Source organism: Protobothrops mucrosquamatus, unplaced genomic scaffold (assembly GCF_001527695.2).
Source record: "Protobothrops mucrosquamatus isolate PMUCROS unplaced genomic scaffold, P.Mucros_1.0 scaffold441, whole genome shotgun sequence".
NCBI classification, from domain to species: domain Eukaryota; kingdom Metazoa; phylum Chordata; class Lepidosauria; order Squamata; family Viperidae; genus Protobothrops; species Protobothrops mucrosquamatus.
The window spans coordinates 1-20,022 of record NW_015386765.1 but is presented as its reverse complement, the minus strand read 5'-3'; positions in this window follow the sequence as shown (position 1 = coordinate 20,022).

Here is a 20,022-nt window from a genome sequence, read left to right as displayed (position 1 = left end):
TAGATAATTAACAATCAAGCTGAAACTAAATTAATCAAGTAAAAACAGAAAACAGGGGAAATCCCTTTCTCAAACCCCCAAATAAGTTACCCAGGTCTCCCAGAGGAACTGCATGTTCACAAGAATACCTACACACACACACACACACACACACTCAAATATCACCCTAGAATCAACATGTAAGCACTTCATATTCCCCCTATAAAAATCTCCTGCTGTACCCTATTTCTCTGCAGCCTGCCCCAAAAGCAAACTGTTTTGCATTTAGGAATAAATATTTCTTCTTTCTTCACAGCTATCTGGATCTCATTTTTATTTATTCTTGCACAGTCCTGGCTCAAGTTGGAACCCCAAATTATTCTTTGTTTACCTCTCCTCTAAGCTCTGTTTGGTACATAACACACAAGAGATTCAGATAATGAAGTTCCTTACAATAGTTTATGAAATTCTTTTCTCTCTCAATGTCCCAACAGGGCTGCTAAAGAGAAAGGGAAAGGGGAAAGTCCTGTCCTAGTAGATTTAGTCTGCAAAAAGCCAGATGGTAGCAACAAGAGTTTCATGTTAGTCCTTGCGTAGGAGAACAGATAATTTGCCAATATTTAAATACTTTAAAACATATATGCACCAGAGACTTTCCAGTCTTTAATAATGCATTGATATTGCTAACAAGTTCACTTCCTCAAAAGCTCAGAAAGTGGAGTTTCTTGGTGACATTATGAATGTATCTATTTTCTTGACAGCAATAGGGAATTGTTTGCCACTGGCCTTTTTTGACTTTCAAGTCTAGCCTTAAAGCCCAGTTAAGTGTCCTACCCTCAGTGCTTTTTTTGTAAAAAAAAAAAAAAAAAAAAGGTGCCAGAATTCACACACATCATACAACCCGCCTTGCCTACCCTGCAAGCTTCCATCCAAAAAAGGTGCCGGAACTCCGTTCTGGACATTCTATGACAAAAAAAGCCCTGCCTACCCTCATACTAACCAAATCTGATCCTGCTTAATCATTAAGCCCACATAAGGTGGATCAGATGAACTACTGGATTGCTCTAAAGCAGTGTTTCTCAACCATGGCAAGATATGTGGACTTCAATTCCTAGAATTCCTCAGCCACTTTTAATTTTGAAATTAGTTTTTAATTGAGTTTTTCATTTTTTCATGTGATTTTCTGTAGTCTTAGCATCATTTGAACACAGGATTGCTATGCAATACCCAGCCTTTTAAACAGACAGCAGCATCTTATTGAGAAGATGTTGTCTCAATCGGGTTGCAGAATAATGAAAGGTTAATAACTTTGCCCAATGAATCAGCCTTAAGCATCTTTAAAGATTTAGGATAAGATGCACTGCTTCAGAAAAAATGGTTCTATTACATTCCTTTTCACACCTTTTATATTCAGCTAGGTAGAATTCTGGTGATCAAAACCATAATCCAGACAGTGCGTTATAAAGCAGCCAGTAATCTGTACTTCCTGAGTTATGTCACACATATTCACAACGTGAAATTCACACCTGGGCCAAATTCATACCATTAGAGGAAAAATAAAATTTTCATTCTTGCAAAAACATAAGCCAGTTATGTGAGAAACATGTTCAAAGTCTCAAATCAATAATAATGTAGAATTCATCCTGCTTCAGTAACACAAAAACCTGCATTATCAGTTCCCTTTCAGCCTATAGATGTAATGCAATACATGTCCAATTAGGATGGGATATATCATGTGTTCTCAGTCATTCAGTCTCTAGTCAACTCACTTGAAAAGCATTCGGAAGCTATAGCTGACACAGAGTGCCAGTGGGGGGGCAAGAATGGCCCCTGTGACCCACTGCTCTGCTGCACTGGTTACCAGTCTGCTTCCGGGTACAATTCAAGGTGTTGATGATCACCTATAAAGCCCTTCATGGCATGGGCCCAGGTTACTTGATTGGCCTGTATCACTCGTGCTGGCAGAGGAGGCATGTTGCGGGTCCCATCAGCCCTATTATTCCGGTTGGTGGGGCCCAGGAAGAGGGCCTTCTCTGTTGTTGCTCCTGCCTTCTGGCACATCTTACCCCTCGATGTGAGGTTGGCCCCAATCCTCCTATCTTTTCATAAGGGCCTAAAGACAGTTGGTTTGGGGCCCCAGTGGGAGATCAGCACAAGGGAGGTGGTTGATTGAGTGATAACAGATCCCACCTCCCCCCACTCCTCCCCTGCCCTCCCCATGTGTTTTTGGTTTTAATGTTTGTTTTTAACTTTTTATGTTTTAAATTTTATGTAACTTATGCAAGCTGCCCAGAGTTACCCTATGGTAAGATGGGCAGCCAATAAATTTTATAATTAAATAAATATGTATGAAAACATAAGCCACCAGAAACATTCATTTAAATAACACGAATTTACAAATGCTTCCAAAGACATTTCACCCATCTTATTTCTATCCTACAGCCATAATATTGTTGGCCATTTGTTGTTATTCTTTAATATATTGTCCCTATATGAACATTTTTTCTTTTATTTCCATATTTCAGAAAACCCATTTTGGTATTTTATGTGATAAAATCACTACTAATATGATTTGATGGCTCATAAATAGTAACGTGACTATTTATGTTGTCTCTGCTTATGTATGGGAGGTTCCTTGTTGTTTGCTAAGAAATATTATATTACAGCCTTGTATTAAATTCTGATAATTTCAAGGGATCATCACTGTAATATATTGGCGGGAGATGGCAAGTGTGTGATGCTGCTGTCAGCCAAAAAACCTTGCTTTCAAATGCGTGTTCACAGCATGTGTATAACATAAATCAAAAGGGGCTTCTAGTTAGCCGTATATCTTATCTTTGCCTTTAATTTTTTTTTATAATCACAGGTGCAGTATGAGACACTAGGGACTTTTATAACTAGCTCTGGAAAAGCTGAACATGAGGGAAAAAACACATCCTGCACTTACAGCATAGGTTTTTACCAATTTTTTGTTAGCGAGGGCACACAGAACTTTGGCATATTCTCGTCAAATCTAGAAGCCAAAGTCTTCAGATTAACAAAAGGGTATCTATTAGGGCTTGGGTGAAAATTATTTTTTTTCTGAAGAGCAGCATCAGAATTTTTAGGCACTTTTTTTATGAACAGATTATCTGATAGATATATGATGGCAGATGACTATAGAGCTGAAATTGGAGAAGGAGGAGGGAGGGGAGGGGAAGGGGAAGGAGGAGAAAGAGGAGGAGAAAGAGGAAGAGGAAGAGGAAGAGGAAGAGGAAGAGGAAGAGGAAGAGGAAGAGGAAGAAAAGAAGGAGCACTTTCACCTACTTCAATTCAATAATGATTCTGAGAACAAAATTACTTAAGCACATATTAACCCTCCCACTTAACCAATCTCAAAAAAGAACAGTGTGATGTCGCAGCTCCTTTTCTCCTTCAATACTTGATAAAGAATAATTGTAACTTCTACTGGCTCACATATATAATCTTTCATCTCAGAAGAAGAAGAAATTTTGCCAAATTTTCAAAGATCAGAAAAATCTCTAGGCGTCATTTTGTGCTTCCATTCTTTCCCTGGTCAGGTTTGAAATATCATTATATCAATACTTCATCACAAACTGGAGAATTAGATATTTTGAAAACCAAAATGCAGGCAAAACCAAGATAGTATATTGTGTCTACATGTTCTACTTTCCTTTAAAATGTTAATAAATATATAGACATATGAACAATTTGTCAGTTCATTCAATCATCCCATTTCCTTATCACTGAACTGAAATTCAGCCGCCATATGCAGAACAAAAAAAATATTAAACCAACTCCAGATCACACTAGGGAAAAAATGCTGTAAGTTACAACTCTGGGGAAAACAGACTAATCCTGAAATGATCCATTTGTAACATTTAAATCTTTTATGAGTAAAATTAAATGTTATTTTAATATTTAGGCAGCCCCCGCCTCCAAAGTCCAACTCGGCAGCTTCCTCTCCCTTGCAATATGTAATAACAATATTATATTTATGAGGTTGAAAGATTCTACTTTTTCCTGTTTCTTGCTACTAATGTGCAATGTGTCAAATGGGATCACAGAAAAGCAGAATATTCTGATATTATAACATAAAAAGATCTGTTAGATATAATGGCGGGAAAGGAAACTAAATACACATGTATTGCTTTTGGCAGTCTTATCGGTATGCCACAACAGCTAATTTGGTTGCAAATTTTACATGGAATCTTCAGTCAAGTCACAAAATGCTACATTTGTAAACTTTAGCCTACCTTATTATTGAAGCAGTACTGAATTCAGGAAAGGTTTATAAATATGAAGTATTCCACATTCAATGATAATATTCCTTAAAAGAATGCTCCTTTGATTAGAAAAATACATGTTCACGTCTTTCTATGAGAAAGCAGATGGTTTATAACATATCAGCAGTGAAAGTCTGATCTCAGTGAAAATAAAATGTGGTCGACATCCCATATACATTGTTCAGTGACAATGTGTTTGTGTATAGTAAGTCTACTTCGCCAAATTTCTCTTAATAGCTTATTCAGTCTATCTTTGCTCTCCTAAGCCCATTTTTTCTGAGTTCGAATCGAGAAGGTGCCCCCTGTTCTTTGCTTAAAGGCTAGCACTTCATGGCAGGAAGGACAGCTCAAAAATTGTAGGAGCCGATAATTTGCTGTACCAAAGTGTATGAATGTTCCCTGCACATACGGGTGTCCAAAATGAGGCCCTGGGTTTCTTAGACTCTGCAAGTCATCAGTGCCTCTCAACAAGACAGTTGTACAGTATCCCTTCTTTTTTAGGAAGCTGTTTCCTAATGTTATAAGTGGAATAGCATGGCTCAAAGTAGTTGTGCCAGATGTGATGTCCCCTGCTACAGACTCAAATAGACTGCGAATGAAGAGTGCATGCTCCATTAATTTGCATTGGAGTGAAGAACGCATTACTACTTTGCCATTCCCTCTGTATTTCTGAAGAAATTCTCACATACTCCTGCTTTGTTTTCTTTGATACAGGAAGCCTTGTATCATAGCTATGTTTGCTTTTTGCATTTAGTGCATGTGTATGTGCACTTACTCTGTCCCCACACACACCCACACAACACACAAACCAAGGCTTAAGCAAGTATTGGAATCCCCTGTTGCATTTATGACTGTGCGGCTGTTTTTCGAGCGATTAAATCCACAGCTTTTTAGCAAATATACAGAACAGGTCTGGTACATAAATCTATCTTTGTAATTGCTTTTGAAAAGCTGGAACCACTTTCAGATGCTGTCATCCATTTCTTAGGTGGTGGCCTCCTTTTTTTAGTGCTATCAGTAAATCAAAATTCACACCACTGCTCCCCCTTCAACACAAGAGATATATACATAGGACAAGCCGGTTTTCTGTGTGGTCTTCCTAACAGAGTTTTGGCAACTAAAAATAATAATCTTTAGATGACTGGAAATATTGTTTAGGAAGGTGGGAGTGAGAGGGAACCATGTAATAATAATTCATTACTTCAGGACTTAATGGTCACTTTGCCATTGCACTGAATAAGGCTCAGATTTGAAGTATACTGAAACAACAGCAAATTATTAGCTGTTTAATTAGTTCTTGTTGTATTTTATGCATCTTTATTGAGGTGGACTGGCAGAATAGATGCTACCTAATTTCAAATAGCAAAATGGTGCCTTAGTTGGATACATTATCCCTGTGCACATATTGTTTTTGAGGGGTCCTTGATGCTCTCCGAGCTTGCTTGTTTCCTTGCAGGCATTTCATTACCCAATCTAGATAACATCATCAGTGCTAGTAAGGAGTGCTGTTTGCTGTCAGTTTACATACTAGTGGCTTGCCTTTCAGTGTTTGTGGGGGTGGTTTTTGATTGGGCTGTTTGCTGTTCACTTCTTTGGTAGTTTCTTGATTGGGATATTGTTTACTTGATTGTTGGTCTGATGTTAACCTTGGAGTTACTCTATGCTGATCTGGGTGCTGATTGCTAGTGGAGAGATGCTTGGGTCCTTTTATTCATTTTTGGGATGGGTGATAGTCTCTTTTGCATGGTCTATAGATGTTGTTAATGTATATGTGTCTATTGATTGCCAGGCTTCTACAAATTCCCTGGCATTTTTGGATTTGGTTTGGTCTAGGATAGTTACATTTTCCCAGTTGAAACTATGGTGAAATCTGTCTATATGTTGTGAAATTAAAGAATGTTCATCATGACTTCTGACTGCTAGCTGGTGTTCGTGGATGTGTTCTGCCACTCTTCTGCCTGTTTGTTCTACATAGTGGTTGCTGCAATCCTTACAATGTATGTTGTAGATGACTCCTGTTTTTTCTTCTGGGGTTGTTGGGTAATTTTGTCTACTAAAGATGTTTTGAAGTGCTTTAGTTGGCTTGTGTGCTATGCTGATTCAATGTGGTTGTAGTAACCCTATACCATTTCAGACAAATGGTTGTCCAATCTCTTCTGAAAAACCTCATTCATACATATATACATACATATGCACAAGCAGAGAAAGAAAGGGAGTGGGGGGGTGCCTTTTAGTCAGTGATGATCCTGACAATAGCCTGGACCAGTTTCTGAAGGTTTTTTTTTAATTGAATTAGTTTCCTAAAGCTGAGAGAGAGAGAGAGAGAGAGAGAGAGAGAGAGAGAGAGAGAGAGAGAGAGAGAGAGAGAGAGAGAGACTGGTCAAAGGTCATCCAGCTGACATTGTTAAATCCCCACCTTAAGATGGGACTAAAACTCATGTTCTTCTGGTTTCTAGATTTAACTACTATACAAAAATAGCTTTCAGATAAAAAGATAGATAGATAGATAGACAGACAGACAGACAGACAGACAGACAGACAGACAGACAGACAGACAGACAGACAGACAGATATAATATAAATTATTGCATATTTCCCTGCTTTTGCCTTCCTGTGTTTTCCTCTTTTGCCAGGTAACTGTTTTGATGTTTGCTAGCACTTAATAAATAAATAGCAAGTTTTGTTTTGTTTTTTGCTAGCAGTGCTGCATGTATGCTTACTTTGATCTGAATCTAGGAATTGTTTGGGAGTGTTCCAGATGCAAATTAAATGAGAAATTACAGTAATTTTTTCAGCAAAAGGTTTAGAGGGCCCACAAGAGGAAAAGCACCCAAAGCATCCCAATTTATTTCCAAATGCTTGGTCAAGCATATACCATTCAGAGTCTACACATTGTGGATGCTCATTAGGATTTAAAATGCTCTAATTGAGGAGCATTTTTCATGCCTTCAAAGCTAGCTTAAAGTTTTAGAAATGGCAGTGACATCAGGATCAAAGAATCTCATGGGAACAATATGGATTGGACAGGTACTCTTTGAAAAGTTGGACCCTCAGAAATTTTGAAATTGCCATATTCAGAAGAAGCCCAAGCCAAGATAAAAAAGGACTGATTACTTAAGTCTGAAATAATTCTAAAGTTGAACTTAAAGTACAAGTTGATTCAAAACTGTGCTTTAAGAAATGAGGCATAAAACATGGTAAGATATATTCACAAAAAAAATAAACAATATTTTAACGTTCAGAAATGTTATACCTCTAAAATTATCATAGATTGGAAGTTGAATGGAACTTGATTCGAAATACCTGTCTATTCAGAAAACACTAAAAAATACTTTTACCAAGAGTTATCAAACTTCATAATGAAATTTCCCTTGAGAGTGTAATTGCCAAACTGGAGGCAATTATCAGCATCATTTGAACCATGCAACTGAAGGCAATTATCTAAAGAAGATAAAAGGAAGAAGTGTAGTTGTTGATTACTAAAAGAGAAAAGTATATATTAAAAGAGAATGCAAGCTACAAAACTAAGAACTACATAACAGAGAGGCAATGAGATCAAATGTCCTAAAAAACAAATCAAGCCTGCATAAGGGTTGCAAAAACAGGTACAGAGAAATAGTATTTATGTTAGCAAATAAATGCCATGAACTTTCTGAATTCTGAATGTGAAAAGAAAAAGATTTTTCTAGATGGTGGTGCATGAAGTCAGTATATGCAACTAATATATGTTTGTAAGCCTTGATTAATTTCTCTGAGGAATAGTTAATTTTACAAATGGCAAGTCAATAGAAATATTTTAAAAGACGGTATTAAGCTAAAATGTATAATAAATGATAATAAAAGCAAGAATATAAGAAGAATATATTACAAGCAGCATATTATCTACCTGAATTGGATGCAAATTACATATATCGATGTTATTTTACACAATGTGGCTGTAAAGGTATGCTATATAATGACTTTGCACTGTTACAAAGGACCATCAAGTGAAAAAAAGAAGCAAGATTTTTCTAGAACTTTTTTTTTTTACAAATTTCTGCTACAGGAGCTTTACTGGAGACAGAACACGTAATATATTTGCACAACCATACCTGTTCTTGAGCCTTTCTTTCAAGCAGATCTTACAACAGTTATCTATTTGCTGCCTATAGTGCATCTAAATTATTGCAGCATATAAGGCCATCTTGAACAATGTTTAGAAACTTCATTTAGTACAAAAGGTGACAGCTCAGCTGATGTATGAAAGCATAAATATTGCTCCAGTATTGAAAGCTCTATAATAGCAGCCAGTTGTTTTCTGAGTTCAGTTCCTGTTAGCCTTAAAGCTTTAATACTGGTTTTGGTCTGGAAAAAAAGAACTGCTAGGCTAGCTATGAACCCACCTGGGTATGTTCACAGCTAAGATAAAGGACTTTCCTTTGTATTGGTCCTAGTTTAAATAAGTCTTATTTCAGCAGTAAAATTAACCTCCACCTTCACCTTGCTAGAAAGGGTTAAATTATATTTCTTCAACCCATTCTTTTGAAATTACTAAATAGATATGCTTTTGCTAGTTTTGCCTCCTACCATATCATGTTGAATTTTAGGGGCTATGGGAGGGAGAAAAAAAAACTGTCAATGATAAAAGCAAAGAGCTTTTTCCAAACAATAAAACTCACATTTTCAGAATAAATTAATTCTAAATCAAATCTAGGTGGGGGTATAGGGGTATAGGGGTCATCTATCTCTATTAGTAGCAGCAAAGGTTGTCAGCCTTACCAGGTAGACCAGACATGAAACATGACCACATCAGCTAATTCTACTTTATAGTAAAGAATTTTTAAAGTCTGAAAGTACAATTTTCCCACCATCTCCTTTACAGCGTGAGAAAATAAGGAAGGTCCCTTCTGAGCCTCTTACCCCACTCTCTATCCAGCTGTGGGCCTTGCTGTGTCTTATCTGACTGTTCCCTAGGCAACATCCTTTCTCTTCATCTCCTAAGGTCTTTCCTTTAAATTTATACCTATAACTGTTGTAAAAGAAAATCAAAAATCAAAAGTTATTTCTTTATATGTTTCTTTTCTTTCTGGACTTTTGGTTTTACTCTTTCTTTTTTTCTTTCTTTTTCTCATTTTGATTTTTAATTCTTGTTAGATTTTATCTTTCTTCTTTAAAAAGTGAATGAATTATTTTGAAGAAAAAGTAACATGGCAGTTAGGTCTGTGAGCCTTGTATTATGGTATAGCTGCAACCAAACATAACTCATAAGTCATTTCTCAAAGTGGCAAGCAAACCATATATTGTGATCTAAGAAATGTTTTTTTCTTACACCCAGTGGGTCAAAAATCCACAAAGATAGTTGAGCTTGGATACCATTATGATCAAGATTGTTAATTTTAAAGCCAAGATGATTATCAAAATAATGTATAAGATATACAATCATATGTCTCTGTCATTGTTACATTCTTGTTGCAAGTTTAGTTGTAATTATAAGTCTGAATTTTTGAAGGATTTTGTAATAGCTAAGTATTTTATGACATTTTTTTTAAAAAAGGCCGATAAAGACATATATATATATAGACACTTTCTCTAATTGTAAAGCTCAATTTTGAAATGATATTTTATACATCATTAGTTACAACTGATGATTACCATATTCTAAGCTGGTAAAAAGCATAATTCGACAACATCTGCACTGCATGTTCTTGAATATTTGTTTGGGTTTACAGTATTAGCTGTTCCCATTAGCCAATTCTGAGAGGCGTACACCTCATCAACACATAATTGGGATTAAACAAAGCAGTATAAATCATATGAAAGCAACATCATATGTTGTAATGCTATAGAACCATGATTTATGATCAAACACAATAATAATAATAATAATAATAATAATAATAATAATAATAATAATAATAATAATAATAATAATAATAATAATAATAATAATAATAATATATCTGTCATCCAGGGGAATAACAATTCCATTTCATTGGTTTGGTGAAATAACCAGGTTTTTGCCAGTTTTCTAAATATCAGGATATAGAAAATTCTAAAGAAGGCAGACAGCAAAGTATTCTTCCATGACTTCTGAAAATGACAGTTTTTAATCAAAGAGACACATAGTCAGATTCCCTGCTGGATCTTAGGCAGGCAGGTGTAGCTACCCACAGCCTAAATCAGATAGTTCACTGCCTATGTCCTACAGATGTTTTTAGCAATAGGATTTTTTACAGTAATTATTGCCTCCATATTAACTAAGAAAATGAGAAAAAGATATTTTTTCGAGGGCTCTGTCCAGCACTGGGGAAATCAGGAGATTCGGGCAGTTCAAACGAGTATAAAGATTTACTGCAAGCTTAAGCTCTCTACAAGAATCTGACCAACTCAAAAGTCAAGGGAAATATACGGGAGATAAGAGAAGCATTCAAGGTGGGCTGGACTTAGATCTCTTGCGGGCGCTCAGGGATTCGTGACTTATGATGCTTTTGACCCCTCCTTCAGGCTCAACCTGGTCATCTTCTACAGGTTCTCCTTCAGGCTCAACCTGGTCATCTTCTATAGGTTCAGCTTATTTAATGCAACATCTCTACATAAAATTCTGAAACAGATGAAGGTCGCTGTTTTGGGATAAATATATCAGAAACAAATGCTAAAGTCATGTTGCCTAAATAACTGCAAAATGAATTAGACACCATGAACAGACATCATATACCCAAACAGCAATTTTTCTACTTATACCTTTAGCCATCAAATAAGCTAAAAACTGTTTTAATTCTTAAATCTAAAATGAAATTGATACATAAAAGATCTGCTTATTTATACCAATTGGAGATTTCGAGAACATATTTAAAATTGCATTGCACAAGAATTGTTTATACTGCAAATTTCTTGCTAACTGAGCAAGGGGTACAATTCCTTTTTGGATTGCATCCTATAAAATAGGTGATCAAAATTTCATCAAATAAGCATGTCATATTTGCAACATTTTTTATTATTGGCCATGCTGACTAGAACTTGCTTGGTTCGGCAACATATGGAACCCTGCATGTTGAATACCTTTGAAATAAAAGTTAATATATAAGCATCATTCTACTACAAAGCCATACAGCACTTCTTGTTTTTCTACTTATGGTATTTTGGTGGTGCTTATTCCCAGTTCAATATATATATATATGATTGCAGCCAATTAAAATGTGTTTGGATGGAATTTAGGGATTAATTTTAAATACTGTTCAGTTATATTAATGAACCTAGACAACAAATGCCAGATACATATAGACACAGGTTTGAGAAATGATTTTCAAGTGAATAGTCTCAATTTGATTGCATTTTGGTAAGTTGCTCTATATTTATATTTTAAATAACTTTCCAATGCTGCAACCTTTTGAAAACTATTAAAGCATTCCCAGTTTGTTATGTCTTTCTCTAAAGAGAGTCTAAAGAACTTGAACATGAAATACTTATAAAGATCTTAATTTCCTACAATAATTTATCCCTGGATAAGTAAAATAATAGATACATTTTTTACCTGCAAAAGTTCAATTAATTAAAAAGCAAGGAAAGTTTTTATTTAAATTACATCTAATGTTTTCTAGCAATAATTTTTACAACTTGAGGTGAGGGTCATTGAACTATATTCTAAATACTGAGTTGCTATTAAACTTTCAGGAGATTCGCAATGTGAAAAATTGACTTAGGGTTGGCATGCTGAAAAGCATTTTCCTGAAAAGCCCACTTTTATCACAATCTTAATTACTATTTTCAGATTGAATTACTATAAAATATTCTAAGTCTAAATATTCTGTTGCAGAAATGGTTCATATTGGGATCTATAGCACATAACACATCATTATGTAACCATTTTTATTGATTTCCAATGGTTCTAGATTAAGCTAACCATTAAACTCCTGAACAGGTAAAGTAAGAATATTTTATCCCCTAATCATTTGATACTGATCACTTATTTATCAGCAGTAGATCTATTCCATGTCCTCGTGAAAATGGGGGGGGACATCTTTACATGACAAGACCATTTAACTATTTGGCCCCAGCTTGCAGAATTCTGCAAGAGACCAGTTTGCCTTTTTATTGGTTTTCTAACAAATGACTGGAAATTTGGCTATTTCAGAAAGCATTAGTAATGGTAGAACAATGTAAATTATTTGTACCATTTTTGTATTTGCCATTGATCTGCTGCATTTAATAATGAGCAATAGGAAAAAAATGCTGGATAAAGTTATGTATATGTATATGCCTGTGTGCATTATTGTAAAAGCATGGGGATTTCTATCAATTTATTTCAATCCCATATTCTATTTAAGCAGCTCAGAATAAGTGTCCAGTGTCAAGAGCATCCAGTTTGCTTCAAGGATTCGATCTAACATTCTAGAAAAAGTTATTATATTATTCGTATTTTATTAACATTTATGTGATTGTCTTTTCACTGAACTTATTCAAATAGAAACCTGAACTTTCATCACCCTCTGGAGTCTAGAGAACAATTAAATGGCTCTGACTGCAATTATGTCCTTCATTCAATACAGTCTGTAGATTTATTTTTTCTCAGAAAATATTTGTACCCATTCAGACATATTAAAAATGCTTCAGGCCTTATTAAAAAGTTTTCTTTCCTATTTCTTTAAAGAGGCTACAAATTCATTATCAAGAATTTGTCTCTCTCTTTGGACTCATCCAGATTAAGAATGTCATGTAGGGAAAGTTTCTTTTAATGATTATAAAACTGCATTTCCCTTGCATACTATTTTATAGATTTAGGACTTAGGAAAAAATACAAAAGTCATATAGATAAATGTAGGGAATTTAAATACACTAAATGAATGAAGTTAATCTAAATAATCACAGACAATATCTTCTGGCAGATAATTTGCCATATTCCATAAACATAAAATAAATCAATTAGAATATAATCTGCCAATTGGGAAGAAGAAAAAGCACACAAGGTGCAACACATAAACATTTCCTAAAATCAAGGAATCTTTTTTCAAATTGCCATAATGCAGTCCAAAATAATCTTTTTAAATGTAGTAGTTCTGAGTCGAGAATGATTATAAATTGCTGGGAGCAAAATAGGTTCATCTACACCTACCTGAGCATTTAACCACCTGATATAATCAGGCTAATGGATTTATCTATTATTGATCAATTTCACAAAATGCATAGTGGAATTGTTTCAAGAATTATTTAAGAAATGTACAGATTCTGAGTCAGCACAGGAAGTGGTACAAATGATAGTTTCTTTGATCATTCAAATATATTGACATGTCCCTAAATATATACAACAAAGTGGATGCATTAAGGATGCACATTTTGGAACATACTACTTATCTTTTGCATTAATTGAGTCACTTGAAACTGTTATTCTGAAAGGTCTCGGTGACCCAACAATACCCGAAAGTAAAACCTACCCCCAAAATAAGCCTAATATAAGTTCTACCCCAAAAATAAGCCCTAGTTTTGGGGCGAGGCACATGCCCAAGAATCAAGCTAGGGTGGGGGTGGAGCTGCCCCACATGCCCTGCACCCACTTACCAGGCCTCCCATGAATCGACACCTGCCTCTCCTCGCTGGCCCACTTCTTCTGCGGCATCCCCCGGCCTGCATTTCTCAGTCAGAGGCCTTTCCAGAAGGCCTCTGCAGCTGAGAACCAAGCTATAGATTCAATCCGTAACTCAGTTCTTGGCTGCAGAGGTCTTCAGGAAAGGCCTCTGACTACGAAATGCAGGCCGGAGTTCCATTCTCAGCTGCAGAATGAAGCTGCCCCTTCGGCCGCAGAAGAAGTGGGCCAGCTGGGCAGGGCTGTTGGTGCCACCGCTGCAAGATGAGTGGAAAATAAGACCCCGAAAATAAGATCTGGTGCCTCTGTTGGAGGAAAAAAAATAAGACTGGGTCTTATTTTGGGGAAAAACACGGTACATCTGTCTGAACATGTCCCATATTCCATTTTAAGTAGCTCAAAATAAGATATCCAATTTCAAGAACATCCAGTTTGCTTCAAGGATTGGATCTAACATTCTAGAAAAAGTCCATCCTTCCTGTATTAGGAAGATCATGGTCCAATTATCTTTTACCTTTGCTATCAACACAAGATTAAATTGGCCAGATTATTAGACCGTTATGAGAAAAAGTGCACTAAATTTAATCAAAGTTGGCGTATATTTTTAAAGTAGACTTGTTTAAAATGTAGTTTATTAAAAAGTCCATGTCGTCTTTGTTTTTTATTAGGAGGTAATGTCACTTACATGCAAGCTAAATTATTATAAGGAGAGAAAGTTGAATAAATGTGGTAGATGTTGGGGCTGAATTCTTCATTCAATCTATAGTTTTAAAACCTGTTTTAGAAACAAAAAGAAGGTTCCATTAAAGGATTTGTTTTATTTTTGAAAGGTAGTATTATAACATTTTTAGGGAAAATCATTCCTGTCTTGTGAATTTCAGACAGATAGGTTAAGGAATTTTGCAGAACACACGAGGACAGTGGTTATGGGTTGTCTGCATAATGTAGCAAAGAAAAATCAAGATGACAGCTGCAATGGTGCAATCAAAAATCACAAGTCAAGATTGGATACGATCTTGATTTTTTTTAACACCCAGCAGACATCCTTTCAATGGTAAGAAATAATTCTGCTGTTTCCCCAATATAGTAGAATTAATTTGGGGGGATGACTATCTGCTAAAACTGAATAATATGTAAGGAAGGTAAGCTAGGAGGTAGCTCACAAAGTGACATCATAGAAGTAATAAAGCTTTAGTAACAAATGTTTAGAAATAAAAAAGCTACAGCAAACAACTGTACAGCAAATAATTGGATTTAAGATTTTTATCCCAAGATCTCTTCTAAAGCTATGATTGTAACAACCCTTCTGCAATCAGATTGCGAGAATCACTCTAACGTGAGAATGTCAATACTCCAATACTTTCTTTTTCTCATCAGCAAAACATTTTATGCAAGCAAATGGTGAAATGCTATTCAGCCCTCTCAGTTATGTGTATAACTGATACATTGTGACCAAATCTCATCTAAGTCATTTGGAAGCTTTTTAGATAAAGAGGTTAAGCTGTCCTTCCCAGCTCAGGTGAATAAAAGTTGTATGCCTTACAGTTGCAAAGCATAGCAAATTGAATCATTTTACATCTTAAGGAGAGCAAGGAAATTCTGCTAATGTATGTACAATACCATTTGTAAGAATTTTGCTTCACATGCCTATCCAATCCCTCTCTTGTAACTGAAGTAGTTACCACAGAGGCATGTTTGGACCCTGCAGTCTTAGATATTGGCTAAAATTGGCTTTTAATGAAGAACCTCTAACCCTATTGAGCCTTATAATTTTGTGTTATCTTAGGGCAGGGGTCTTGAAACTTGGCCCTTTTATGACTTGTGGACTTCAACTCCCAGAATTCCTCAGCCAGCATGCCTGAAGTCCACAAGTCATAAAAGGGCCAAGTTTGAAGGCCCCTGTCCTAGAGAAAAAGGCACTGAACTGGATTATAGCTTCTTTCTTAATCTTTTTACCCTTTATCCAGAGACCCAATGTGGGGTTGAAACAAAATGTTTTCGACTCTTCAGGAAGACCAGTGTATAATCCCACCAATCTTGAAATGGTGACTTATCTTAAAGTTCATTTATTCTGCCTAACTACTTTGCTAATATTCTGTGTATGTCCTGTAGGACTGCTTTTACAATAGTCAGGTTCAATACTTTACCATCTGTGCTAATATAAGCGAATACATTAGTTCCCCAATTCAAACTCACCTTTGTCCTTGCCCAGCTGGGGAGCACGAGCCAGACACACGTTTTATTCCACTGCCCATTCTATCTAGTCTGGCACATTGATTTAATAGTACCTTTGTTATTTAATGTCCAGACAGATCAGATGAGATTAATGTATTCTTCCTACTAGCAGACTCACTCCCAGAAATCTCCAGAAAGGCACCCAAATTCTGCTCAATTGTGTTTGCTATTTGGAGAATCATAATTTGGCCTTCTGAATTTTACATGCATAATTATTATGCATTATATAAAATGGGATCACCTATTATTCAGGATTTTGGGATATTCTTTGGGCTTCTCCATTTTATTTTATTTTTTTCCTTTTACACCTGATTTTGACCAAAAACAAAGCATAATGAGTAAATAAAAAACAATGTAAGCTACATCAGCAACATAAGCTACACTCATGTCAAACTAGTGGTGAGCTTACACTCAGATCTTCCTTCCATCAATTTCTACTTGGGCCGGTTAGTATCCACCTTTAAGCAACCCTTAAAAAGGTATTGCTAAGAACAGCGTTTCTACAGTAACACATTTTTTATCTTATTATTTTTAATATTTTGCTTTCTATAGACTGGGTCTTTGAAGTGGCTGATAAATAAGAAAACTAAAACTGTTTATTTAAGCATTTAGACCTGACTTTTCTTGTGTATGAATAAGTGAACAACTTGTTTTTGTAAACAGACCTTTTCATACAATAACATCAAACTGCATCCAGTTTGGTGATGGTGTCATTACAAGTTTTATTTCTGAAAACATAATGAGAAGAAGTAGTCTTGGAACTTTCTTGAATACATACGTTCATACTTGGAACCTGCTTTTTGGTCTCATTATCCCCCCCCCCCAGAGCTGGGGGAAATGTTAGTAGTCAAAATCCCAACCCAACCACAAGAGTAGAGCTTTAGAAGTGTGAGAGCAAGTCTGCAATAGTTTACTATAATAGTTTGTTCACTGTTCTAACTCAGCTAGAGAGAACAACTTTAGTCTCATATTTCATACAGTATAGTCAGTTCCTACATCAGATCAATGTTTAGGCTTAAATCATATATCTTGCATTTCATTAATATCATATTAATATCTATCCCAAAAGCATTTGTTCTTAATCAAAAATACTAGTTTCTGTTAGAACATGTTCATCCAGAGATGCCTGTTGGATCAGATCAGGGTATAAGTAGACCAAATGCTCAATACTGTTTCACACAGACAATATTCTCTACCTGCTCTGCGTACAGTGAAAGGTCAGCATCAACACTGTTGGCCATCTATTTGGCAGGGTGGCAGATGCATGGATTTGCAGCCTAATGAGATAAGGTGTACAGGATGATGGTGTTCCCTATAAAGGATGCAGCTATTATATATAAAAGTGTATTTCCTAAAGTAGACAAAGATTTTGTCTGTTATAGCTGTTTGCAGTTTTGTTTTATCTGCATTTAGTTTATCCATAACATAATATAATTCTTTATCTATCCTAATTATCCCAGGGACATGCAAAGTATTAGGTTACTTACAAGTTCAGATGCTGAGGAATGACATTATAGTATAGCATAAACTGGTATAGAACCACAAGGAAATTAACTTAGAAATCACCTGAAAAGAAGTATTAGATATCCATGATAATAGTTACACTCCAGAAATTGTAGTTGCAGTGTAACTTCCACATAGTTCAGTGTGTTTAGTCTGTCATCAAGCACATGATTACACAAACACAGACACACCTGACCTGCATTCATTTGTGTTGTCTAAGATTAGAGGTCAGAAAGAATAGATAGTTAAGCCTTCACTCAAACAACAGAAACATTAGTTATGGTTCTGCATTTTTTTAATAAATAAACTATACTTCTCTATGCTTCTCTATAGAGCCAATCTGGTGCAGTGGTTAAGGCATCAGGCTCGAAACCAGGAGACTGTGAATTGTAGTTTCACCTTATGCACAAAGCCAACTTGGTGACATTAGCCCAAGTTGACTTTCTCTCAACTCTAGGAAGCAGGCAATGGAAAACCACTTCTGAAATCTTGCCAAGAAAACTGCAGGGACTTGTCCAGACAATCACCATGAGTCAACACTGACTTGAAGGCACATCTTCAGCATTTTTCTATAATAGCCCCATATTGGAAGAAAATTCAATATTGAAGTCAATAGTTAAAGAAACAATAGTTGTTTCCAAAGCATCTCTTGGACTATAGAAATATGTCTCCTACATCTGGATGTTGTTGCCTGCTCCAATTAACTCATGATTATTATCCTGCCAATCAGCAGCTCTTCAAAGTTTTAAAAATAATTCTTCCTTGGACTAAAATGGAAGTTCCATGAGAATGCTTTTAGTGAGACAAAGACCCCATCCCTAATTTTCAGGGGGGGGATGTTCTTTATTATAGGTATGTGGATTTCAACTCATGCTGACTGGAGAATTGTGAGTTGAAATCTGCACATCTTAGATGCCAAAATTAGGAAATATTGCTCTAGACCAATTACTACAAAATGAAAGTAAGCAGAGACCCTGTACACTTAACAGCCCTGGAATGTGCAAATATAAATTCTTCTCAAGCACACGGCTCCTCTCTCACATTAAACAATAGCCAAACTCTTGGAATTTTGAAACAAGACATATTTGAAAGAGGAAGAAACCAAGGGACAGAATGATTACTGCGACAAAAAGAGAGAGGCCTTTTCTTTAAATAAGACATTTTAGTTTTTTGTAACTACATTGCCTTTCAGATGTTATTTTTGATCATTTTAAGATATTTTACACTGAATCATTTCGAGTGGAGTGGCATAGAAATATTAGTAAATAAATAAATACGCTAATATGGGTTCCTTTGGGAAAAACAGAGGTTTAGAAATAAAATAAATAATAATTAACATTTAAAGATACCAAATAACATTAGTTTCTATCTGAAAAAATGTGGTCAGTTATATGCAGGAATATTCTACAGTTAGATCCTTTGCCAGAAATGTACATTTAGCCAAATATTGAAAAAGAAGGAAACTACCCTTCCACTAAGAAATAGAAATACGTGGCACGCCATTTTTGAAAATTTAAGGAATGATTGACATAAAGAACATTGAGATGCCTTGATCAACTAGCATACAAACACAATTAATTAATAAAAAATAAAATGTCCCCCCCAATATTTTGGAAATCGCTGCTTCTGTTATTTCTGTAATCATTGACCAGATACAAGATGAGAGAATGTAGGGAGGAGAGTGATGCTGTAGTTTTAATAGTTATGTGAAAGGGGTAATTTCGTCAGATGTCTTCTGCATATAAAGTGCTATCTTCCCCAATTCCCTCTTAAACACAATTGTTAAAACAGCGGGACCTTCTTCCCTTTAGCATCTGGCCTTCCTGAGCCAGAGAACTTAGTCTGAGCTCGTCCAAAGCCTGCAGTGAGGAACAGAGACCCCCCCCCCTTCTTTACAAGGTCTTCAAGAGACAGTTACCCAAAATGAGATGCCCAGGCAAAACCCCCCCACAATTTATCATCATTTCCTACTTGTAACTCTAACCTAAGAGTGTGTCATTTTACTTTCCTTGTTATTTATTTACAAGTGCATTTTCAGTATCAACCCTTTCATTCATTAATCCTAATGTGGCCTTTTTCTACGTCTATTTACCATTTTAAATACTTACTATAATTTACAGGCCTTTATTGAACACATCCGAGGTATATTATATGAGGCTAGCTTAATGGAAAGTCATGTATACCAAAGTAGGAAGAAAAAAAAGCCACCTTTGATTTATGGTTGTCTTTGGATTTTGATCGTAATTTATTTCCAAAGAACTGGCTATTCATACAAAGTCACACCAGTAAGATGTTTTCCAGCAGAAAGAAAGAAGATAATGTTAATGTCCTTGCTATTATTTTTCTTTTTTAAAGCTTTTCCTGACTGCATCGTTTGATTATGCAAAATGAATGTGACTACACAATGCCATCCCAATGTAGTAGCATCAACAACTGTATCAAGTCTGATCCTAAAAATAATAA